This window comes from Aotus nancymaae, unplaced genomic scaffold (genome assembly GCF_030222135.1).
Source record: "Aotus nancymaae isolate 86718 unplaced genomic scaffold, 86718_ANA_hifiasm-v0.15.2.pri h1tg000036l, whole genome shotgun sequence".
Lineage (NCBI taxonomy): Eukaryota > Metazoa > Chordata > Mammalia > Primates > Aotidae > Aotus > Aotus nancymaae.
Genome location: NW_026988450.1, coordinates 48,265,167 through 48,291,826, shown reverse-complemented (window position 1 = coordinate 48,291,826; position 26,660 = coordinate 48,265,167). Strand labels below are relative to the sequence as shown.

At 34.4% G+C, this 26,660-nt stretch overlaps 1 protein-coding gene and 1 pseudogene across 7 annotated transcripts in view; one reads left to right on the top strand and one right to left on the bottom strand.

Moving 5' to 3' along the window:
- Positions 1-26,660, bottom strand: part of VPS13B (vacuolar protein sorting 13 homolog B) — an 839,649-nt gene that overhangs the window by 521,893 nt on the left and 291,096 nt on the right. The gene's annotated exons all lie outside the window — the stretch shown is intronic.
- LOC110569303 (male-specific lethal 3 homolog) lies at positions 3,183-4,215 on the top strand (annotated as a pseudogene).

Genomic DNA, 26,660 nt, shown 5'->3' with positions numbered 1-26,660 from the left:
TTAAAAAAAGTTTAAATTCTTTTTTTTTAAACTAGTAACCAGAGAAAACCAAAATAAACCTGCAATGACTTAACATTCAGATTAGCAAAAATTCATGTAAGTCTGACAATGCAAATATGGTTGAAAACGTAGTATGAAGTAACAAGAAGTCTCTTGTTCTTCTAAAGGAAATAAAATTTGGTACTGCTACTTCAGAGCAATTTGGCAATATCCAATGAAGTAAAAGCCACACCTTCCCTATAACTCAGCAATTTCAACCTAAGTATAGACCAAGAGAAATTCAAAAACACATAAAGAAACAGAGTATACTTTCCCTAGACTAATATTGTAGAGCATTCCCCTATGTTTTCTCCTAGCAGTTCTACAGTTTGAGGTTTTATATTTCTTTATAAAACCTCATGTTTTACTTGATTTTTGTATATGGTATAAGGATCCAATTTCATTTTTCTGCATGTGCACAGCCAGTTTTTCCAACACCATTTAATGAAGAGACTATCGTTTCCTCATTATGCATTCCTAGCACCTCTGTTGAAAATCAATTGCCTATAAATGTGTGGGCTTGTTTCTGGGCCTTCTAACTTGTTCCATTAGTCAATGTATTTGTTTTCATACCAGTATCATGCTGTCTTGATAACAATAGCTTTATATGTTTTGAAATCAAAGCACTGGATATCATCAACTTTGTTCCTTTTGGCCAAGACTGTTTTGGCTATTTAGGGTCTTTTGTGGGTTCGTAAGAATTTAAGAATTGTTTTTTCTATTTCTGTGAAAAACAACATTGGACTTCTGATAGAGATTGCATTGAATCTGTATATCATTTTGGATAGTACACACATTTTCACAATATTGATTCTTTCAATCCATAAATACAGAATATCTTTATATTTATATATATTTTCTCCCACTTCTTTCATCAGTGTTTTATAGTCTTCAGAATGGTTTTACAATTTTAAATGACTGAAAAAATATTTCATTGCCTGGGTTTAATTTATACGTATGTGTTTTATGTTTTTGTTGTTGCTATTGTAAATTGAATTGCTTTCTTAATTTCCTTTTTGGATAGTTTGTTATTAGTGTACAGAAATGTTACTAATTTTGTATGTTAATTTTGTATTCTGCAACTTAAAGCACAGGCAATAACAACCAGAAAAATAGACAAATGGATGGCATCAAACTAAAAAGCACAGCAAAGGAAGCAATTAAAAAGGTGAAGAGAACCTACAAAATGGAAGAAAATATTTGCAAAGCATATATCTGATAAGGGGTAATACATAAGAACTCAACCCAATAGCAAGAAAACAACCTGATTGAAAAATGGGCAATAAACCTAAACATTTGTTATCTGTGTCTTTCAAAAGAAGACCTATCAAAAAAAGGCAAACAGGTACATGAAAAAAATGCTCAGCATCACTAATCAATAGGAAAATGCAAACTAAAACTACAAGGAGAAGTCACCTCACACCTGTTAGAAAAGCTTTTAGCAAAAAGATGAAAGATGACAGCTATTTGTGAGGATGCAGAGAAAAGGAAAATCTACACAGTTAGTAGAGATGTAAATTAATACAGCCATTATGGAAAATGGAATGGAGGTTTCTCAAAAAACTAAAAATAAAACTACCCTATGGCCCAGTAATCCCACTTCTGGGTATATAACCAATGGAACTGAAATAAATATGACAAACGGATATCTGCACTGCCATGTTCACTGCAGCAATATTCACAGTAGCCAAGATATGGAATCAACCTAAATGGCCATCAATGGATAAACTAATTTTTTTAATGCTATATATATATATATATGATATATATATGAGATATATATATATGATATATATATGTCTATATATATGCTTTATATATGTCTATATATATGCTATATATGTCTATATATATGCTATATATATCTCTATATATCCTATATATATGTCTATATATGCTATATATCTATGTCTATATATATATGCTATATATATAGACTACTATTCAGCCTTAAAAAGGAAATAAAAATTTGTCATTTTGCAACAACATAGATGAACCTGGAGGACATTATACTAAGTGAAATAAGCCAGGCACACAAAGATACACCATATGATCTCACTTGTATGTGAAATTTTAAAAAGCTGAACTTGTAGAAGCAACACAGAATGATGGTTACCAGAGGCTAGAAAGGTGTGGAGGGACGGAATGGAAAATTCTTAATCAAAGAGTACAGAGCTTCAGACACAGAGAAGGCATAAGAGTTGAGATCTATTGTAAAGTGACTAAAGTCAGTAATAATGTACCCCCATGTGTTTCAAAATAACAAAGAGTAAATTTCAAATGTCTCACCATGAAAAAGGATAGGTAAACAAGATGACAGATATGCTACTCATCTTGATTTAATCATGCTACATTGTATACAAATATCAAGACATTATGCTGTACCCCATAAATGTATACAATTATGATACATTTTTAAATAATACAGTATACATCGCAAAACTGTTTTACCAAATTCTAAAAATATATTATCAGCAATAAAAATAAATTGCAGTATATTGTTCATAAAACTGAAATTACTATATACCAATTAAGTGCCTGAATTAAGAATTGTAGAACTTAAAATATAAAACTCTCTCAGCCCCAGTCAGGAGCCTCATGCCTGTGCTGTCCAGGCCAGGCTGTCATTTGGCCCTGCAGCCAGTGAAGGAGGCCTCTTAACTATAGTCTCTGTTTTGCGTTAAATCTTTTATTCTTTTCTTCTCCTGTGTGGCCCAGTGCCACGTGAGCTATGGTGGGACGTCTGGAGGTTCAACCCAGATTGCTGATGTTATTGGTGGGAAAGATGAAAGAGGCAGAAAGATCCCAGAATATCTAATCCATTTTAATAGCTGGAACAGAAGTTGTGATAGATGGGCAGCCAAACATCATGTGGACTATGATACAGGTGCAAATCATAGATGACAGCATGAATTGGCAAAAAAAGCTGAAGCTCACCTGAGAAGCACAGTAAGAAAGAAGTGCTGCAGGCTGTCTGGCATCAACTCTGTCTAAAAAAGCCTCCCAGTTGAAGACGAAGTTGAAAATGCTGAAAATTCAAGAAGCAGTTCTCCAACAGTAGTGAAGACAATGATGAAAAATAAGAAAGTGTTACTAAAGAAGAGACTGAAGTGAAAGAACTGGAGCTGTAAACAAAAAGGGAAATGGAAGAAAGAATAATAACTACAGAAATCCCTGAAGTTCTGAACAAGCAGCTTGAGGGTGATTGTTGCTACATTAACAGGAGGAAACGGTTAATGAAACTTCCATGACAGACCAAAATTGTAATGATTTTGGAGTCCTACCAGAAGGGTTTCGCTATCAACGAAGCTTTTTCAGCCAGTGAGAGGCCTTGCCACCATCATACTATGCGGCACACCAACACAAAGGTGCATTATATCCCAGCAGAAAAGAATGCTGAGCTTCGTAAGGAGATGGTGGATAGATTAAGAATAACCTTTGATTACATTCCCCCATCAGTCTTAATCTATCCATGGGAATAAGCTCAGTATAAAAGGTGACTTCATCTGTTCTTTCAATTAAGGAAAGCACCACAGACACTAAAAGAAGGCAAAGGGGAGCTCTCTCCCAGCCCACCTTTGTTGAATCCATCCATACCACAGTCCACAGAGAGTCAGACAGCCACAGCTGAACCAGCCACCCACAAAAGGTACAAAGCCAAGCCAGAAACACTGCAGGCTCCGAGGCAGTCCATGTGCCACGCCACCAACTGCAACAGGCTGGCTGGTAACAGGCATCACTTCGCCCAAGTGCTAGCAGGAGGCCACATCAACCAGCATGCGCAGGCTGCTCCTGCACCTGGAGAGGAAAACACCTGTGCATCATCTTCAATTATTCCTCTGCCTCCTAGCAAGGAAGAAAGTGCCGCATTTACTGGCTTTGAAGGGAAAAGAACTAATGAAATAAATGAGGTCCTCTCGTGGAAGCTTGTGCCTGATAATTACCACCCAGGTAACCAGCCACTTCCACCCTCTTCACATTTACAGGGCACAACATTTGCTCTGACTGTTGGTAAGACTTCCAGAAATCCTTGGAAAGATGTCCTAATCTGAGAAGAATCTGAAGGCTTTATTGAAACACTGTGATCACTTTCTCCAGTTTTTAGCAGAATACCATGATGACTTCTTCCCAAAGTAGGCTTATGTTACTGCCTGTGAGGCATATTACAGCACCTAGAACCGCCCTCCCTCCACCCGCACCGGCAATTTATTAAAGTGTTGATGGTTCTGTAACAACTGCTTCATTTAGCTTTGCACTCTGGGTTCCAGCTGTTTCAACTAACAAGGCTTATTTACCCCCACCATCAAAAGCAATGCCCACCCGGGGGCTCTGGCAGACGTGGTCCCTGTTGTTTGAGTTGCCCACAAAACTGCAGTTATTATGTTAGGAATTACTTCCTGGGTGTCTGAAAGTGTTCTGACAAGACACCTGCTACTAAGCAGGCTATCTGACATGGCAGGAAAAAAGGGCAACAGTGTTCACAGTGAAACGTTAATGAAAGTGTACAGAGGTTAGGCCATTTTACTAAAAGTTGGAGTTAGTAAGCAGAAACCACATTGTTTTGTTATTTGTTAGCATTTAACACAATTTTTTTTGCAAACTATTATTCTATTGATGAGGCTGAGCAACTCTGTCCAACAAGTTTTCGTTTATACTTGGAAACCACAAAGTAGTCTCAAAGTATTCTAGAGAGAATTGATATTGATGGGGGAAAAAAATTGCAGGTACACATTTGCTTCTAACAGTTCTCTCTCTGTGAAACATTATTTTTGGTGATGTAAAAAAAAGCACTGCCTTTTTTGTTTGGGATTTTACAGCTATACTTTGTTGTGCAATGTTATGGTTCCCTTTCTGTAAAACATTTTTTTTTTTTTTTTTGAGACGGAGTTTCGCTCTTGTTACCCAGGCTGGAGTGCAATGGCGCGATCTCGGCTCACTGCAACCTCCGCCTCCTGGGTTCAGGCAATTCTCCTGCCTCAGCCTCCTGAGTAGCTGGGATTACAGGCACGCGCCACCATGCCCAGCTAATTTTTTGTATTTTTAGTAGAGACGGGGTTTCACCATGTTGACCAGGATGGTCTCGATCTCTTGACCTCATGATCCACCCGCCTCGGCCTCCCAAAGTGCTGGGATTACAGGCGTGAGCCACCGCGCCCGGCCAAAACATTATTTTTAGTGACCTAAATAAAGCCTGTCTTGTTTGGGAAAAAACTGGAGGAAAAAAAAAAAAACCTGATGTGGTTTGGATCTTTGTCTCCACCAAATCTCATGTCAAATTGTAACCTCCAGTGTTGGAGGTGGGGCTTGGTGGGAAGTGACTAGATCATGGAGTGGATTTCTCATGAATGGTTTAGCACCATCCCCTTGCATACTGTCCTCATGATAGTAAGTTCTCATGAGATCTGGTCATTTAAAAGTGCATAATACTCTCCCTCCATTCTCTTTTGCTCCTACTCTGCCTTGACCTTCCCCTGTGATTTTAAGCTTCCTGAGGCCTCCCTAGAAGTCAACCAGCTGCCAGCATCATGTTCCTGTACAGCCTACTGTGAGGTAATCAAACTTCTTTTCTTTGTAAGTTACCCAGTCTCAGGTATTTCTTTATAGCAATGCAAGAACGACCTAATATAAAAACTCTTCCAAACTTAATACTGAATAAAATAAATTTTTAAAAGAATACAAATAGCAAACAAACCAAAACATGCAAAATATGAAACTTAAATATTTTTAAAATGATATGTGTATATATATATATATATGTATATATATATATATAAAGTATTTATAGGCACAGGAATAATAATCACTAATTTTAGAATAATGTCTAACTCTGATATGGTGGAACGTGAAAAGATCAAGAGGAAATTAAAAAATTGACTTTCTTTTTGATCTGTGACACTCATATTATTCTCTATTTGTATGTCTGACATGCCTCATAATAAAAAGGAAAGGAAATAACCACTGATCTACCACAGATAGAGTGGGAGAATACTTGTCTTCCTGTAGTGGACTTCAATATTAATCAAAGATACTAAAATGTTACCATGGTAACAAGCTCTGTTAACTATTAAAAAATATAAGAATGTCCAAGCTTCAAAACAATAAAATTCTGCAACATATAAAAAATTAAGAGATACCGAATTTCAAAATAATGCTTTCATGTTTAAACATAAGGTAACAAAATAATTTGACATTGTTTTCATTAACTAGTTCTAACACTGAATCCGTTTTTATACACTAGGCAAAATAAAAGCTAAAATTAAGTACGACGTGCTTAGAATAGGGTTTAATATGCAAATCACATACTGTCAAGGTTGTCAATTCTTAGAACTCCAATTTTATTTTCTCAGTTAGTATATAAATTTTGAAATACGAATATATACTTGTAGAAGAATATTCTGTGGGTTCCCTAACAGATTATAAAAAGAAGAAAATGGAATGTAGTAGTCAAGAAATAAGTACAAAAACCTCAAGACAAAAATACCTAAAAAAATGATGAGAAACACTATGTTCAAGGATTAGAGATGAGATATTGTCAAAATATCCATTTTGTTCCTCAAGATTATCCACAAATTCAATGAAATCCCAATCAAAATTATGACGGGTGTTTTTAATAGAAACTAACCAGTTGATAATAAAATATACAGAAAAAACAAAAAAAATAATAGTTTAAATAATCTTTTTTTAAAAAGCAAAGTTAGAGGACTCATATTAATTGATTTGAAGATTCAGTATATAGCCACAGCAAACAAGAGCATGGTAATTGGCATGACCATGGACAAACAGATTAATTAATCAGAATAGAATTCCAGAAATAAAATCTTGCATATGTTGTCAATTGATTTTCAACAAACATGCCAGGGCACTGAATGGGGCAAGTCTTTTCAACACATGATGCTTTAATAATTGGATGAACAAATGAGAAAAAAATCCAAAACTTGATCTCTACATCACAACTGTTCATAAAAGTTGATTTTTTGAATCATAGAATTAAAAGTAAAAGCTGGTGGCTCACACCTGTAATTCCAGCACTTTGGGAGGCTGAGGCAAGCAGATCACCTGTGGTCAGGAGTTCAAGACTGCCCTGACCAACATGGAGAAACCTCATCTCTACTAAAAATACAAAATTAGCTGGCGTGATGGTGCATGCCTGTAATCCCAGCTACTTGGGAGGCTGAGGCAGGAGAATCACTTGAACCAGGGAAGCGGAGGTTCCTGCTTGATCCTGGGAGGCAGAGATTCTTGTGGTGAGCCGAGATCGTGCCATTGCACTCCAGCCTGGGCAACAAGAGCAAAACTCCATCTCAAAAAAAAAAAAAAAAAAAGCTAAACTATAAGGCTTTTAGAGGAAAATATAGAAAGATATCCTGGATTTCTTAGAGAAGTCACAAAAAGCACTAATCATAAGAGCACTAATCATTAAAAAATGATAAATTTGAATTTACCAAGGTTTTAAAATTTTGTTCTTTAGAAGACATTGTTATGAAAAAGAAAAACCAAGGAAAAGACTAAGAAAATATATTCTCCACAAATACAGTTGACTTGTATTCAAAATATATAAAGAACTCTTAGAATTCAATAAAAGACGGCAAAATACCTTCAAGTCTTTCAAGACATTCACAAAGGAAGGTATCTGAAATACCAAAAGGATGAAAAGATGATTATTTTGTTACTCAGAAAAGTAACAAAGTATTATTTGTTACTGAGAAACACAAATTAAAACAAGAATGAGATATCATTTCAAGCTTAGTAAAACAGATAAAATGAATACACCTAATATTGGCAAAGATATGAATGGAACAATGTAATTCTCATTGTAACACATATTGTTGGTGAGAGTGTTAAGTCATATAACCACTTGGAAAAAAGGTCTAGTAGTTTTTATAAAGTTAAACGTACACCTACCTTATAATATCAATTCCACTTCTAAATATGTATAAAATAGAAATGAATATTTATGTCCACAAAGGCTTGTAAAAGAATGTTATAGCAAGTTTAAACACAATAGCCCCAAAATAGAAACAATGCAAAAGTCCATCAACAGTAGAATGAAGAAATAAACTTTACTGTATCCATACAATTGAATGCTATTTGCATATCGTTTATGCTATTTGCATAAACGATAAACTACTGATACATACAACACAAATGATTTCAAAAACATTGTGTAAAACACTAGACACTGATATATACATATATACATCCAGATAATTATTCTGAGCGAAAAACGCCAATCCCAGAAAGTTATACATTACATGACTATTTATATAACATTTTTGAAAAGACAAAATTGGAGAAATAGAGATATTAGTAGTTGCCAGTGGTTAAGACTTGGGGTTAGAGTGGATGGGGAGGAAGAAGCAGAAGGAAAGTAAATCTGGGCATAAAAGGATAACACAAAGGATTCTTACAGTCATGAAATTGTTCTGTATCTTGACTATGGTGGTAGGCACATGAATCTACATATGTGATAAGACTACATACAATTAAATACATACAAACACAAATGAACACTAGTAAAGCAGGGGAAATCCGAACAAGATCTATGTATTGTATCAATGTCAGTATCCTGGTCAGGGTATTGTATTATAGTTTTATTAGATGCTATCATTAAGAGAACCTGAGAAGAAGATACATAAGATCATCCTGTATAATTTTGTACAACTGCACGTGCATCTACATAATTATCTCAACAGAAAATGTTTAATTAAAAGAAAGTAAAGTTTAAAAAATCACCATATATATGACCTCTACTTTTCATGCACATCTTTCTCCAAAAACAGATTTTCATGTATATCTTTGTCCAAAAACTTTTACATGTCCCTGACCACATTCAGATATAAACAATTTTAAAGTGTAAGACTAATATTACATTTCTAAATGTCAGATTCTTGTCTAAAATATATAGACTACAAAAATTAAAACTCTCATTACAAAGCTGTCACTAACCTAATACTATTTAAATAGACAAAAGTACTATTATTTAAAAAGATTCCCGATACTCACATTTCTGAAGAATTATGATTACTCCCTCATGTCTTAAAAGATAAAGCAGTATCTGAAGTCTAAGCTCTTCTCTAAGTAGGCCTTGGAATCATTTTTCTACTTCATCATTAAGAAAAATAAGCATCACTATTATATTTGACCACCCTGCCATAAAAAAACATGTGAGCCAACTTTTTTCCTTTCCTATCAACATGAGGTTAATGCAGTTCCAGTAGAATCTCAACATAAATGGACAAAAAAGTGTTATTAAAAGCCTGATATTTTAAAAAATTAGAATTCATATGGGAAATTTAGAAGAAATTTTATTAGGGAAACTCTGGAAAAAATGGATAAAGTCTCTTAATCTAAAACTTTTATCTTGTTTTCTGTACTGTGCATTTAAGGATGTTCTGAAGAACAGCCTTTGTACATAAAGCACTGAAATGAGGATTCAGAGTGAGTGTAGCATTGACTTTATAAGTAAATTATTGTAAACATCCTTTCCATACTGCACCTCTTGGGACACTCAGAGAATGTACTGAATTAACTCTTTAGAATATATCAAAGAATATTTGATTTGATCTAAAACACTTGAACTGATTGAACAACAACAACAAAAATTAACTCCTCTTACTTGCATAAAGTGGCTATGTATGAAAAGATTCATGTAGTAACCATAAATCTTAATATTATTTCCCAATTTTTCTATTTCCTTGCAAATACCTGAGACTTGTTAAAAATAATCATTTAATCCAATTATATCACATTTAATATTTAGCCATTTTCTTTATGAACCACAAGACAAATACTGAAAAAATGTAAGTCACAGTCTATTATTTAAATGATCCAATAAGTCTTTACACTGAGTTCATCTAATATAGTTTTGGATGTCAGAAGATAAGACTGGCCGAATTTCTTCTATTCAATTTATCACTATGTTTTAAGAAACTCCATTAAATTCATAATTTTCTACAATAAATAAAAACAAAGCTCTATTCTAACATATGTTGCTGGAGCAGCCGAAGTGTTGTAACAAAGATGCTCAAATTGCTGAAAAAAAAAAATGATTTGGGGCTATTTTAAATTTTTAAAAATCCCTTGAACAAAACAGAATTTACGCTATACTGTGTTAAGTATTCCTTCCTCTTAAATTACTAAAGTTATCCTTCTGTAGTTACAATGTTGAACTCCAAATACAATTTCTTGTCATCCACCTATAAAACATTGTTAAGATCACCCAATGTATTCTTCTGTCTCATGTAAACATGGAATACTTTAACTAAAATTCCATTATTTTTGCAGCAGCTTTCAGATTTCATTTCCATTCTTAAATTTTACAATTTAATCTACACCAAACAAACATCGTCAAGTAAAAATGTACTAAGAATTTTATTGTATTGATTTGTACAAAAATACACAAATACAACCTAGATGTTTCATATGTTGTTAATACAACCGACTCGCCCTTACAGATTATATTTTAATTTCTTTCTTGATTTACTAGTAAAGTATCCCTTTTTTAGCAATTCAGAATTTTAAAATTGATATTTCAATTAAACTACAAGTGGCTTTTATGCTAATGAGAACATGTCTATTTAAATGTTCCTTAAAAAAAGATCTTGGTACCGTTCAGCTCTAAACTGCAAGATTCTAGAAATAGTCTATAGGTAGTGTTGCTACACAGTCTGACAGTTCTACTGTCAATGTAGTAGCTACTGTAGTAAATGACTAGCGAGCAATGCAATGACAAGCAACACTATTTAAAATGAACAGGTTGATCCCTTAAGTAAGGTTTTCTAAGTACTTTATAGGACCAGTCCATTATTTAAAAACAAGTAAATTGACAGCATTCTTCACTGAAGTTTAATTTTTCTTCTATAGGTCTCATTCTCTGCCACAAGTCAAATAAATAAGAGTTTAGTGGAATCATTCATCCTTATTTTGAAAAGCATATTTTTAAAAAATTAAAGGAAATTCAACGGATATTCCATAAATCAGTGATTCTGAAGGAGAACATTTTCACGTATATGAGAATGAAGCTGAAAGATGAAGGAGCAATTCTTACCTGGAATGCAAGGAATTTTCTTTAAGAGACTCAACTTTACCTAATACTCTAATTCAATAAAAAACTAAATTAGTCCTAAATTGCCTTAAGACATGGAGGACAAAAAAATAAAATTTTGCTTAATGGTTTTACATACTAACAACATGTTACCATGGGTACTTGGAAAGTCTCTATAAGCCACTAAGAAACAAGATATTGATAAAGCGCTGAAATGAGGATTTCAGTTCTGGTTGAAGACAATTACTAGATCAAATAACTTCTTGAGGTAGCCAGTGGTATCACTGTACTGTCCTTCTAAAATCCTTCACTTTGCAACCCAGCACTTCATTGTCCCACAACTTAGAAGGTGAGAAGAAATTAAAAATTAAAATATAGATGACAGGTGCTTAGATATACAAAATTGAGGGATAAAAGAGGAAACACTTAGGAAACAATTAATTCAGGCTAGGGGTAGGAGTGAGGGAAGACAGGGCACTTTGGGAGGCCAAGGTGGGCAGATCATGAGGTCAGGAGATCAAGACCATCTTGGCTAAAACGGTGAAACCCAGTCTCTACTAAAAAATACAAAAAATTAGTCAGGCGTGGTGGCATGCGCATATGGTCCCAGCTGCTAGGGAGGTTGCGGCAGGAGAATTGCTTGAACCCGGGAGGCAGAGGTTGCAGTGAGCCAAGATCTCGCCACTGCACTCTGGCCTGGCGACAGAGTGAGACTCTGTCTCAAAAAAAGAGAAAGAAAGAATCCAAGAGCTTTAGGTCGGGGTAAGAAGCAACTATATTAAGCGATAGTTCAGAAAGTGAAATCCTGTTCTCTGATTCTGTTCTTTACTCAGTACTTGATTAAATTCCTGAATTCTCCTTTCTCATCCAAAGTCTCAACCTTCAAATAGAAAATATTAAAATTACATACACCTATCACTGGCCTCATCATTCATTCTCCGTGAATGGCATAATATAATAGCAATGAGGATACTATTTTTTAATATTATATATTTTTAACATTGTACATATGATCAAAAGTTTTAATAAGGGATACTTTAACAGAAAACAATTCTAGTCCAGCGTGTTCTGGAATAGTAGCCCCAAAATAACTAGTCCAAATAATATGATAATATGTTCAAATATTCAAAGACAACATTAAATTATTTTCTAAAATCCTTGGAAGACATGCCTCTCCAAATAGGCATCTCAAATGAGTTAATGTATATTACAGAACAAAACATATACTCTAAACAGTGACTCTCAATCAGGGGTGACTTTGTCACCCATAGGAAACATAGCATTGTCTGGAAATATTTTTGGTTATTACACTTCCAAGGGTGCCACTGGTATCTAGTGGGTATAGAGGTCAGGGATGCTGCGGAATATCCAACAATATATAAGACAGAATTATGTGGCCCAAAATGTCGTGCGATTGTCTAAATACCATGCTTGAAAGGAATACTGAACACTATCATTTATTTTATTTTGTTTTTATTTGCTGCTGGAACCACTGTGTCGCAGTCTGTTATTAGAATCTGTCAAGATGACAAGAATGACCCTGTTTAGTGAAATCCTAGAGGAAATATATTCGTAGGAAAAACAGAAAGATAAAGTTCACTGAGAATGCTAAAGTGGTTATGTTTAACGTAATCCACTACAGCTGATGGCTCAGAAAGAAATAAGTTGCTTTAAAAATGAAACTAGCAATAATACTGCATAGGTTCAATTTTATTTATAATCCAGAATTAACAGGGTTTTTCCTCTTAAAGCAGATGGATTTCCTTGAACTACTAAAAACAAGCACTGGATGTCAAGGCAAAAAAAAATGTAGAAATAAAATTCTGATCAGCATTCCCTAAGGTGATTTTGTCAAAACAAAATATATACACCACAATGTTCTTCCATAATACCTTAAAAATGTATCTTTTCAAAATTAATAATCTTTCATTCTACTAAACACATGCTTGAAAATAGCATTGACTGTAATATACTATAGCTGCTTTTTATTGAAAGGAATCATTTTTTCAGAATATGCCCCAAACTAAAATATAGGGCAAAAGAAAGCCAAGAGAATTAAATTTTCACTCAATATGTTTCACATAAAAACTGGAAAGATAACATTTCACCAGTTTGAATACTTTAGAAGTCTCTAATCCAGAAATAGCCCAACTGGAAGGAATCTTAGAAATCATCATAAGCTAGACCTTTCAAAGGAGGGTACTTATATATATAAGCATGTATAGTGGTAAGCTAAGAAGCAGTCAAATGAAAAAATAAGCAGAGTAGGTCTTAGTAGATGAGCAACTTAACCTAATAACTAGGAGGAGGAGAGGTAAAATAAACAGAATGCATTGTGGAGTAGAATGTCAAACTAACAAAACTTTTAAATCTAAAATAAGAGACATAAAGTAGATTTCCCTTTGGTAGCTGGTTGCTTTGGGCTAGAATTTTCAGATATATGAATTCACACTTTTCTTCTATTGCAGGGATGTAGCTGGACAAATTGAGAACTCCTTAGAAGATATCAAAGAATCTTTTGATTTAAAACACCCTAATTGATTTTTAAAAATTAATTGCTTCCTTATTTGCATAAAATAGCCATTTTATAAAAAGACCAATGTGGTAACAAAAATCTTAACTTGATTAATTCATGACTTTTCTATCTGCTTGCAAGTACTTGAGACTTGTTAAACATAATCTTATCCACGGGAGGCTGAGGCAGGAGAATCACTTGAACCCAGGAAGCAGAGGTTGCAGTGAGCAGAGATCGCGCCACTGTACTCCAGCCTGGGCAACAGAGAGAGACTCCACCTCTCAAAAAACAATAATAATAATAATAATAATAAATAGTCTTATCTGGCCAGGCACAGTGGCTCATGCCTGTAATCCCAGCACCTTGGGAGGCAGAGGCAGGCGGATCACAAGGTCAAGAGATGGAGACTATCCTGGCCAACATGATGAACCCCGTCTCTACTAAAAATACAAAAATTAGCTGGGCATGGGGGCACGAGCCCATAGTCCTAGCACTTTGGGAGGCTGAGATGGGCAGATCGCTTGAGCTTACGAGTTTGAGACCAGCATGGGCCATGTGGCAAAACCTAGTCTCTACAAAAAATATAAAAACTAGCAGGGCAGGTGAGCCTGGGAAGTAGAGGTTGCAGTAAGCTGAGATTGCACCACTGCACTCCAGTCTGGGCAACGGAGAGAAGAGTGAAACTCTGTCTCAAAAAAAAAAAAAAAGAAAAGAAAAAAAAAACTATTAGAACCTAGAGATGATGGACAGAAAGAAATTCTGCCTTATTTCAAATTAATTTTTTCATAAACTACTTACTTAGCAATTAAACAAATTTACAAATACAAGAAGACATTATTTCAGCTCTCCACAAGCTTAGAATCTAGTTGGGAAATAAGATAACATATCAAACATAAAATGTAAATAACACAAACTTATTCACTCACTATATACTGAATACCTGTTGCACATACCTGTCTTTTCAACCAGGGCTCCTCATCTGAACCACAAAGCACAAAAAATTATTTGAGTCACTATCTTCCCAATTCTTCCAATATAATACATTACTGTTTTTCTATGCACAGAATAGAAGGAAATGCAGTAAGAAATTGCCAAGAAGGAAAACTGCAGAGTAAGAGATATTTTTTGTTTTCAATAAACTGGTTACAAGGATATGTAAGTAAACCAATCATTAAGGTACAGCTTTGGGAGTATTGAGAAATGACCCCAAAAAACCATACCCTATGGGAAACAAGTAAATAATTTAATCAGGGCAAAAATCTAAAGAAGAAAACTTTATTTTAGTTGAGATAGTAAGCACCTTAAAAGGAATGCATGATTTAAATATTTGGAATGTAGATAGAAAAAGAAAAAATAAAAAGTCTTATAAGAGTTGATAGGCATTTATATAAAGACCTAAACAGGAAATTAGCTGATACTTGAAAGCTGATATGTCTGTTTCCTCCCACAAGTGATCTTTTCTCTAAGAGGAACTAACAAAAAACATTTTGACTAGGTCCTTGCCAATCATGGAAAATAATGTTAAGGGAACTAAATAATAACTCTCTCCTGAGATGTCAGATTTAAGTTGATTGAGATTTTAGCTGGAGCCACAGATATATACAGATAAGAATTATACTGCTAAGGTTGCTTTGAGTAATACATTTCACAAAATTACCTTTGGAGAGGTACCATTTACTTAGGAGGTAGTATTCTGAAGAACAATGAAAACAGTTTGTTTCACTAAGTTAGATAGTATATGAGCAGTTGCAAAGGATGAAATATGTGGATTTTATCTGATAGTCTGCGCAATTTACAGAGAATGAGTGAAAGAAGGCAAAATTAGCAAGAAAACACTCAAACTATCCAACCAATTCTGTGATTGATGGTGAGAAGTTAGTCTCAAATAAGGTAAGTAGAAACAAAATGCAAAAGATGAATTTAAGAGAATCTTGGCCAGGCACAGTGGCTCATGCCTGTAATTCCAACACTTGGGAGGCCCAGATGAGAGAATTGCTTAAACCCAGGAGTTTGAACCCACCCTCAGCAATATATTGAAACTATATATTTTTTTCTTAAAGGAGAGAATCTCAAAGAATTTCAAGAGCTGTTAACTAATTGGCTTAGCACTAAAGTACAGATTAAAATATGTGATTAGCCAGTTGAGAACAATAATGCTAGCTTACCTGTTCAGAAGCTAAATGAAAATGAGATTAAGAAAAATGTTTTAGACTTAATCCAAAAGATATCTTAATATTATTATACGGTAGAAGGAGAAGGGAGAGCCTTTTACTAAAAGTAAAATATCAAAATACAACAATTTTTAAAACCATATATAATCTCTGTAACTAACGTAATCCACAAAACTGATTGCATTATAGTAAGAAATCTTAAAATTCCCCTCAATATATAAACAATTGGCTCTCTTCTTTAGAATGCAAGATTCAAGGTAATCTATACCCTTGTGCTCTATCACTTGAAATTCATGATCAACAAAAGCACTGAAAACATATTTTACAATTAATACCCTTTAAACTAAATAGCTATATATATGCTTTCAAACTTTCTTGGAAGCAGGACATTTTTTTCTTTTTTTCAAACAAAATCTCAGGAAGTAGTCTAACAAATAAATCAGAAAAAAAGGCAGAGCTGCTTTGGCACAATCTAGAAGCAAGGGCCCAGAACCCTACCCCCATGGCAACTCTAAGAAATCGTTCAGCTCTGCAAGCAAAGTTTTAAAATAAAATTAAATGGGAAAAGGAACACAGTATATTACTTTGGTCCAGTGGAATAAAATGTGCATAACTAACACTAGAATTAAATTAGCTATCTGATTGATAGATGAAAATACACAAGTGAAATGGGCAGTACTTAAAAAGCTGAACAGAATAAAAAGGCTAATACTTGGTTAGAGTAAATAGGTACTCAATAATTATTTACTTCAACAGTTTGAGAAAGTGAAAATCATCATGAGAGATTCTAATAGATTAACTTTAATTACTTTCCCATGTTCATACCGCTGCTTTGCTTCTAAGCCTAGGTTTCAGAAAGAGTTTGATCAACTGCTGAGCTTTAAAGATCTACTGCTTTTATCTCTTAGTAAAGTGTCTGTCTACAAAGACCTACCCCAAGAATCATGGAGTATGAACCACAAGATTGCTCATGTCTGGATGCTTGTAACTCAGCCTGCATTCATTACTTCACCCTATTAACATTCCACGCTGGGAGTCCTTTGCCAGTTTTATGAGGCGAAACCACAAAATGTCAGGTTAACAAAATCCTCACATAGCAATTTCACCTTAAAATATTGCCTGTCAAGAACTTACTTTCAAGAAAGTCAATAAATCACTAACTCTATAAAGCAGGTTGCAAGTCAAATAATTACAATATTTTGCATCACAGCACAATCAAGATTAATCAAAATACAAGCTAATTATTTAGAACCACAACCTTATTGGGGAGGAGGAATGTAGCACTATGTTTTCAAGTGTACTTGGTAGCCTATCTAAGTTATACTTAACTATTACTCCCATTTCCAATTATTTAGACACTGATTTGAGATGGCATGATACAATAGAGAGCTTTGGGAATATAAACATATTGGTTCAATTCCTGGTTGTGCCACTTATTAGTTATGTGTCTTTGAGATGATTAATATGCCGTATGGCAGTATATTGCCTAAGCCTCTTTTCTCAATATAAAAATGAAAGAGTTCTTCTTCACTGGGCTATTCTGAGTTTTTAAAGATGTAAGAAAATAAGCACCAACCATAGTGTCTGGTAATAATGTTCAATAATTGTTAGTTTCCTTCCCTCTATCCTTTGTTGAGACAGAAAATGATCAACTTTCGTTAAGAGTCACTGTTTAAAACTCTCTATGCTCCCTGAGAGGATTATTAAGAAATCTTTCTCTATTACTACTGTCATGCAGCTAAGAGCATCAGGATAGGTATGAAAGAAAAAACAAAAGTGAGTTTGTTGTGTATACATCAGCAAACACATATCTATTAAACACATCTACCTGTACTTCCTCCCTTGCTTAACAAGAATGACAGAATATGAACTGGCCAAGCCTGTCTACCGCACCCTCTAGGCCGACAATCTTGATTGGTCATTTCTAGTATTTGGCTGTCTTGTGATAATTATTAAATAATGTTGGATAACTATGTCTAAGCAAGTATCGAATGTAGAATCCCTCCTCCTTAAATACATCTTGACATTCTCTTATTGACCATTCTACAGACGTTCCAAAGAAGCTTCTCAGTGGACCTGAACGATTCCTAAATCACCAAAATGAACAGAAATTAATCCCAGCAAATCCTGAAACCTGTTCTGGGCTGCAGAGTCAGTTGCCAGAGAGCTCCTTTATTAAATAAGTCTTTAACTATTTAATGGGTAACTAGTAAGTACCAAGCACATGTCTTTCTCAGGACTGTCATCAGGATTTGAAGCAGATGACCACTTTTTAAGGCCTGAGACTATCTCTACTAGATAAAAAAAAGGGTAGAAAAGGTAAGGGCCTCAAACCATATAACAGTCTAGGGAACTGACATGAAAGCAGGTCACATTCACATTGTCCAGCACTAGTTTCCCAAAGAAAAGTAATTCACATTCTGATAACTGTTCTATTCTTTTCTGATAAAAATTATTTGTACATCTTTTGTGACTTAGTACAGAGTACAGAAGATAACACACATCAGAAAGAACTATCAAGGAATTAAGACAATGGTATTTAAGAACTATACTTTATGTTTTCCTTGTGTCCTTGCTTCTATTCTAATGATGGTTATTCCTTTTCCTTGCATCAATTCCAATTTCTTCAAATTCCTTTATAAATGCAGATACAAAACTGAACAGGGTGAGAAAAGAAAAAAGGTTCTTGCAATAGCTAAGTCTTTGCATGTTTATACTTCCCATCACCAGACAAAAATACAAAAAACTTTGACACAGACATGTGGATTGCATTCATATTAAATTCCCAATTCAACATTTAAAGAGCAGTCATGCTCTCAATCTCATAAGCAAAATAAGTCTAATGACCAACCCTCAAATTAAAAATGTACTTTTTATTTCCCTCCCTTATTCTCTTAAGGAAAGATTTGTAGAATATTTTTATGTGCAAAATTACACTCATGGCTCCAGAGCAACATAAACAGCAGCAGCGTACTCTTGAGTTACTGAAAACAATCAGAATCTCTATTCAGGAAAAAATTACTAGCCTTAATTAAATGAAAATATTAGTGATCTAGTAAAACATAAATCTTGCGATTCATTCTGATCTTACTAACTGAATACATTTTCATAGAGCATTTATATATTTTAATGATGCAGTTAGCTCTGAAGTATTCCATGAAAAAGGTGGCTCTATATTATTAGTAAACAGCAGTCAATTACAAATGGCTTTGGGAAAAGAACAAAGTTACACAAAGGAAAAGGCAAAAGCAAGGGCACAAACAACGCTGCTTATCTGAAGGATACAACTAAAGAAACACATGGTCTTTTATTTGGCCAGTGAGCAAATGGGTGTCTAATTTTATTGTATTCTCTAACACCTAATAGCAGCTTGTTTGGCTTCCTATAATAATTGTGACACAAAAGGCAAAAATAGCCTTCCCAGGAATTTATATTTTGATACAACAACTCAAAGAAAACAGAAGTCTCACTTTCTTTCCCACATAGTCTAAGTTTTGGAACTTTTTATTTCCAAAGAGATAGAAATGAGATTGAAGAGAACTAAATACGAATTATGGTTAAATGACAATGTTCTCAATATCCCATAACACATTTCTCATATGGTAGAAGTTAAATGGTTCATAAGCTTACTAGGCAAAAATAATGTTATGTGCAAGTAAAATAAAATTACAAATGTTATTCAAATACAAATTTAAAATTCACCTTCTAAGCCTTGGAAATAAATAAATCATTTCTCTCATGTACTTACATTTTTAAGAAATAATTATCAGAAAATAGATAAAAATATTACTTAAACTTTTTTTAGGAAATAATCATGTCCCTTACCTAATATGGTCATCTATATTAATTATTTAAGCACATTTGAAAATTGTGAGTAGGCCAGGCACAGTGGCTCATACCTGAAATCTCAACATTTTGGGAGGCTGAGGTGGGCAAATCACTTGAGGTCAGGAAGTTGAGACCAACCTGGCCAACACAGTGAAATCTCATCTCTACAACAACACAAAAATTAGTTGGGAATGGTAGTGTGCACTGTAATCCTAGTTGCTCAGGAAGCTGAGGCAGGAAAATGGCTTGAACCTGAGAGACGGAGGCTCCAGTGAGCCAAGATCGTACCACGGCACTCTAGCCAGGGCAACAGAACAAGACTCCATCTCAAAAAAAAAAAGAAAATTGTGAGTAAAAATATCTTCAGCTTCTAAAACAACCTAAAATCATCTGAACCAATCTAAATTATAACCTGATAGATTTTTCAGTAATTTATAGAATGTTCCAGAATCTGACTATGGTACTACAGTCTGTAACTGACAATAGTTACTTTTCTTGTGGAGTGACTGAATATTTAAGAAGACAATGTTGGTAAATCAAATGAACGCTAAATATTTGTTTAAAGATTTCAGCACTCACTGGTTCAAAACCAAACTAAAACTGAGTAACCAAAGTCCAAGGCAAGCAGATTTGTAAAAGCAGCAATGCCTGACCCAAAGGTGACCTAGAAGAATAAGAAGAGAAAGTAAGTATAAAATTTTAGCTTGTTCACACTGTGAATATCAAAACAAAGTGATCAGGCCGGGCACGGTGGCTCACATCTGTAATTCCAGCACTTTGGGAGGTGGAGGTGGGCAGATCACGAGGTCAGGAGTTTGAGACCAGCCTGGCCAATATGGTTAAACACCATCTCTACTAAAAAATACAAAAATGAGGCAGGCGTGGTGGCAGGCACCTATAGTACCAGCAACTCAGGAGGCTAAGGCAGGAGAATAGCTGGAACCCAGGAGGTGGAGGTTGCAGTGAGCTGAGATCAAGCCACTGCACTCCAGCTTGGGTGACAGTGAAAAAAAGAAAAAAAAAAAAAAACTCTTATTCATAATAATCATCATATATTTGCATTAAAATTGTAATAAACATCTATTTGGGAAAAATCTCAACACTTGTAAGGTTAACCACTCTATAAAACACAGAACAGAATTTACTGATTAAATGCTTTCTCTGTCAAATAAATGACAATTTATAAAGGAAGACTAGGTGTCCCTTCTGACATTTGCAAAGTAATAAGTCTCATTAAAATCGCCAGAAGTAACTATTCTATCTTTTTATTTCTTTTTTTTTTTGAGATGGAGTCTCGTTCTGTCACCAGGCTGGAGTGTAGTGGCATAATCTCGGCTTACTGCAACCTCCGCCTCCCAGGTTCAAGTGATTCTCCTGCTTCAGCCTCCCCACCACGCCCAGCTAATTTTTGTATTTTTTTTTTTTAGTAGAAATAAGATTTCACCATGTTGGCCAGGATGGACTTGATTTCTTCACCTTGTGATCCGCCCACCTTAGCCTCCCAAAGTGCTGGGATTACAGGCCTGAGCCACCGCTCCTGGTCACTATTCCATCTTATATTAGTAAACGGTTTGAATTAACTACAGTGAAAATTAAACAAGTAACAGAACAAAGATAGCAAATATTTACTAAGTAAACAAAATACATTAACATTAATTGGCCGAAATCACAAGAAGAGGAAAATGAAAATTGAGGAAGAGGAAGAAATTACTGATACTAAATTTTAAAAATTAGTGTAACAAAGATTAGGATTCCCAGAAGAAGGAGGTCCTTGGTCTTTTACATAGCCCCTACTATCCATCCTGATATTAGCAAAACAATATAAATAAATAAGAAAAAAAATTAGGATTCTGGGAAATAAGTGTGTGTGCCTCTTAAGGCAGACCCTCATCCCATAAATCCCTTTCAAATGGAAAGCAAACCATCATATTTCTAATTTAAGGTCTTAGAAACTGAAGACCACAATTCCAAAGAACAAGCATTCTCAGCTAAGATTCTCAAGTTCTAAAACATTGAAAGGAAAGACACAGATGATACCCCTGGTGCCTATTATAAACAATCACTCCTTCACATGCTTTTAATATTGAAACACAGTGTGACATATAGGAGTTAAATAACAAGAGTAAGCATGTATTTATGAAGTCGCTACTAGTGATGAAAAGGTTAAAAGAGTATAGTCCCATCCCACATGAAGCACATGTCAGGTACCTAAAATATGTTATATTATTTAATCCACACAATAACTGTGACATATTATCATCCCAGTTTTCCAGATAGGAAACTAAGACTGTAAAAGGTCAATTATCTTGTCCGATATCAAAACCGCAGTAAAAAGGCAGTAAGTAGAAGAAATAAAAATCAAACTCAAAACTGACTCTTGTCTCTAGACTTTTCTTTGTTATACAGCCAGTCAAGTCTATATGAAAGTTGCACCACACTCTAGGGGCATTTTTAAAAATTAGTGTTTCTGGTTGTCAAAATGATTAGGAGACACGACTGACATTAACCATCAACCAAGAATAATGAAGTTGTTCAATGCCCAAAACAATCCTTTTACAACAAAGAATCGTCTTACATCCTGAACAATTTTCAGATATCTCCTAGACTTCCATGTAAGTGGAAAACCTTGATAATTACTTGAACTTAAGACTGTAACTCAATTTTACATCTAAACACAAAGTGGTTTTCACCCACTTATTAGGCCCAGAAAGTTCCAGAAATTTATCTCTCAGCAATACAGGAGAAAAATTTTATATCATTTGGCATTTGACAAAGACATGTTTACCATTTTAGAAAATCATATCACTCATGGCTATTTCATCTGAGGGCTTTCATTGCCAATATACAACACATATGCACAGGGAAGACTTATAACTGTCCAGTACAACACATGTGGCAGGTTGGGTATCTTACCTGAATACTTCATCATGTCTTTTAATCTAATTATGCTGTAAATATCAAAATGTGTGTTTCTAATACAAATTACTTTCCTTTTATTTCTCCCTTAATAAGATTATGGCATTATATAGGTTTCTTTATAAACAATAGCTTAGAAAAGTACAATTATAAATTTATTTCAAGATAGTAAATATATGTTATAAAAAGGGGTATTAGATTTGATAGGGTTGAGAGCCACTATAGTACACCATTATGCTCCTAATTGTAACAATAACTAGACTTTCTTTGGCCTTAAAATGACACACCTGAACAATCTCAATGATAAGATTCTTCTCTCATAAACACTTCCATGTAAGTTATTCTCAATGACAGGATATTTTCTTATATTAGAGGTCCTTACTCCATAATTTAAATTTGTTTATTCTTTTATTCATCTTAAAATGAGATCTACTACACAGGACAGGAATAGATAAACTGGAAGTACCATAAAGAGGTTATATTTTTATCAATGGAATTTATTCATCAATATCTCTCTTTAACATACCATATTACCCAGTAAGTAGTCAATGAATATTTGTTTACAGAATAATTTATTGCATAGCATTGTTATTCAATATCAGTATGCTCATGAACTGAATAAACACATCAACCATTTTATGAAGGTTTGCTACTCAAAATATTCTTTTGACTGTTTATATAGACTCAAATATTACCCCATCCAATAAAAAATTCAAAAAGAATGCTTAATTTGCAAAAGCAATAAATTAGGGCAAGAACACAATGGCATAAGCTTACTATCTGAGTTTGAAAACTATTGTCAAGGTTTTATATGTTAACAGTGAATAAAAGTTTTCTAAAGGCTCCGTAATGTTCCCAACCCAAAAATAAACACAGTTGTTTGGAATAAACACACACAGAAACACATATATACATATATAAAACAGGTATCCCCTACTAGTTTGTGATTTTACAGTACCTTGGTGCATGCACCTATTTTCATGACAAAACTTTTTAAAACAATAAATTGAGTAATCCATATGCTATTACAAATCCTCATTAATGATGAACAAGTCCTTCAGTAACTCTCACTATAAAGAGAAGTACCACTGTTTAAGTAACTGCTGAATGGTTAAGGTTCAGGTTCTGTAGACCTTTTTTTTTTACTCTTCAAAATATTTTTGTTATACCAAGGTAAATCCACATACATCTTCATATGCTATGGTGTATTTTTAGAAGTTATCACTTCAAATTAAGGGAGGACTGAGAAGAAGGAACGGTTACCCTAGAGGATTGAAGTTAACATATAACTTACTAAAAATAAAATGAATTTTATGTCTACACACAAATGTATATGAAAACCTAAAATTGTGGAAATCGTAATATTATTAAACTATATTCAGTAATTGCATAGTATTATTACTATAAATTCCTTGTAATTTGTATGCATATTTCAAAATGGCTAGAAGAGAAGATTTTCAGTGTTGTCATCACAAAGAAATAAGTGTTTGAGAAGATGGATATGCTAATTACCATGATTTAATCATTATACAATGTATACATGTATTGAAACATCACACTGTACCACATAAATAAATACAAATTAAAAAAAAACCCTTTATCTACAGTCCAGATCCATAGCTACTCACTAAATAATCATGTAAGATATGATACCATGTTGGCTTGGCAGATCTGTGGTAACATCAAAGAGGTCTTGCTTATAAATAGAACATGAGATACAGTAGATGAACTCATTATAACTTTGACCCACAAAAGATGTTCCTACAAAGGCCATTATATGCCACCTGTGAAGCAGCCCAAGGCTATGCACCATTTCTTGTAGCTTGCATGTAGTTCCCTTTTAGTAACATCATTTGTTTCCGTATTTCATAATATCAAGATTCAACATTATTTCATATATCGCTAAAACAGAAAAAGAAGAGTCCAAAAATTGTGTGCATTAGAAAAGTGATGCATAAAGATAGCACATCAAAGCTACTGGTATAACAGGAAATAAGAAATAAAGCCACAAGAGAAGGGCTTCACAATAGCTGACTAGAGGCATCTGGTACTCCTCTCCTTCACAAAGAAGAACATAGTGAGTAAATAATCATTTTTTGAATAGATCATCTAAGAAAGAACAGTGGAATTCAACAAGAAGTGAGAAAAAACACAAGATAAAGGATAGATAAAAGAACCAAACAGAAATTCTGGAAATAAAAAAATTACTGAATAAAATTAAAAATATACTTGGAAGTTTCAATAATAGACTAAATCAAGGAGAATAAAAAATTCAGAGCTAGAAGACAGATCTTTTAAAATAACCAAGTCAGACAAAAAAAAAAAAAAAAGAGAGAATGTTTAAAAACTGATAAAGCCTGCATGAGACATAGGCCATCATAAAGCAACCAAGTATTTGAATTTTCAGTGTCCCAGAAGAGAAGGAGAAAACAAAAGGAACAAAGCTATTTAATGAAATAGTAGCTGAAAACTTCTAAAGTCTGGCAAGATATTTAGACATAAAAATACAGGATGCTAGAGATTCCCAAACATATACAATTCAAAAGAGTCTTCTCCATAGCACATTACAGTCAGACTAACAGTAGATTTTACAGCAGAGACCTTATACAGGCAAAAAGAGAATAAAATGACATATGTAGTGTTAAAAGGGGGGAAAAAAAACCTAGAAGACAAGAATACTACACCCACCAAAGTTACCTTTCATAAAAGAAGGAGAAATAGTCTTTCCCAGAAAAAGCTTAAGGAATTCATCATCACAAGACTAGTCCTACAATAAATGTTTAAGGGAGTCCTATACCTAGAAGTGAAAGGATGGTATCTACCATCATGAAAACACATGAAAGTATAAAACCCACTGGTAGAGCAAACACAGACAAATAATAAAGATAAATGACTCAAGTTTTATCACTATAGAAAATCACCAACCGCAATGATAAACAATAGGAAAGAAACAAAGGACATACAAAACAATCAGAAATCAATTAATTAAAAAATGACATGACTAAGTCCTGACATATTAATAATAACCTTGGGGCCAGGCATGGTGGCTCATGCCTGTAATTCCAGCACTTTGGAAGCCAAGGTGAGTGGATTACCTGAGGTCAGGAGTTCAGATCAGCCTGGCCAACATGGTGAAAGCCCATCTCTACTAAAAATACAATACAATTAGCTGGGTGTGGTGGCAGGTGACTGTATTCCAGCTACTTGGGAGGCTGACACAGGAGAATCACTTAAACCCAGGAGGCAAAGGCTGCAGTGAGCTGAGATCATGCCATTGCACTCCAGCCTGGGCGACAAGAGGACAAGAGTGAGACTCCATCTCCAAAACTAAAAACTAAAAATAAAACCTTGAATATAAACAGACTCACTTAAAAGAGACTGGCTGAATGGATTTAAAAAAAAAAAAAAACATGATCTAACTATATGCTGCCTAAAAGAAACTCATCTCACCTGTAAAGACACATAAAGATGGAATAATAAAGTGATGGAAAAAAATATTCCATGCAAATTGAAACAAGAAAAGAGCAGGAACAACTATACTTACAACAGATAAAAAAGGCTTTAAGTCAAAACCAGTAAAAAGAGATAAGGAAGGTTATTATATAATAATAAAGGGATCAACCCAGCAAGAGGATATATTATTTAACAATTCTAAACATATATTCACCCAACATCAAGCAACCAGATATATAAAGCAAATATCATTAGCTCTAAAATGAGAGATAGTCTGGTTGTAGTGGTTCTCGCATGTAATCCCAGTACTTACAGAGGCCAAGGCAGGAGGATTGCTTGAGGCCAGGAGTTTGAGATCAGCCTAGACAACACAGGAAGACTCCATCTCTAGAAAAAATTTAAAGGGTAGCCAGGCACAGTGATGCACATCTGTAGTCCCAGCTACTTGAAAGGCTGAGGTAGGACAGTCACTTGAGCCCAGGAGCTGGATACTGCAGTGAGCCATAGCCAAACAATACCATTCCCGCCTGGGCAATGGAGGAAAACCCTATCTCTTTAAAAATAAAAAAAGTAAGAGATAGACTCCAATACAGTTATAGTTACAGACTTCAGTACCCCACTCTCAGCATGAGACAACTCATCTAGACAGAAAATTAACAACGAAACAGTAGCTGAAAATTGCTATTTAATGAAA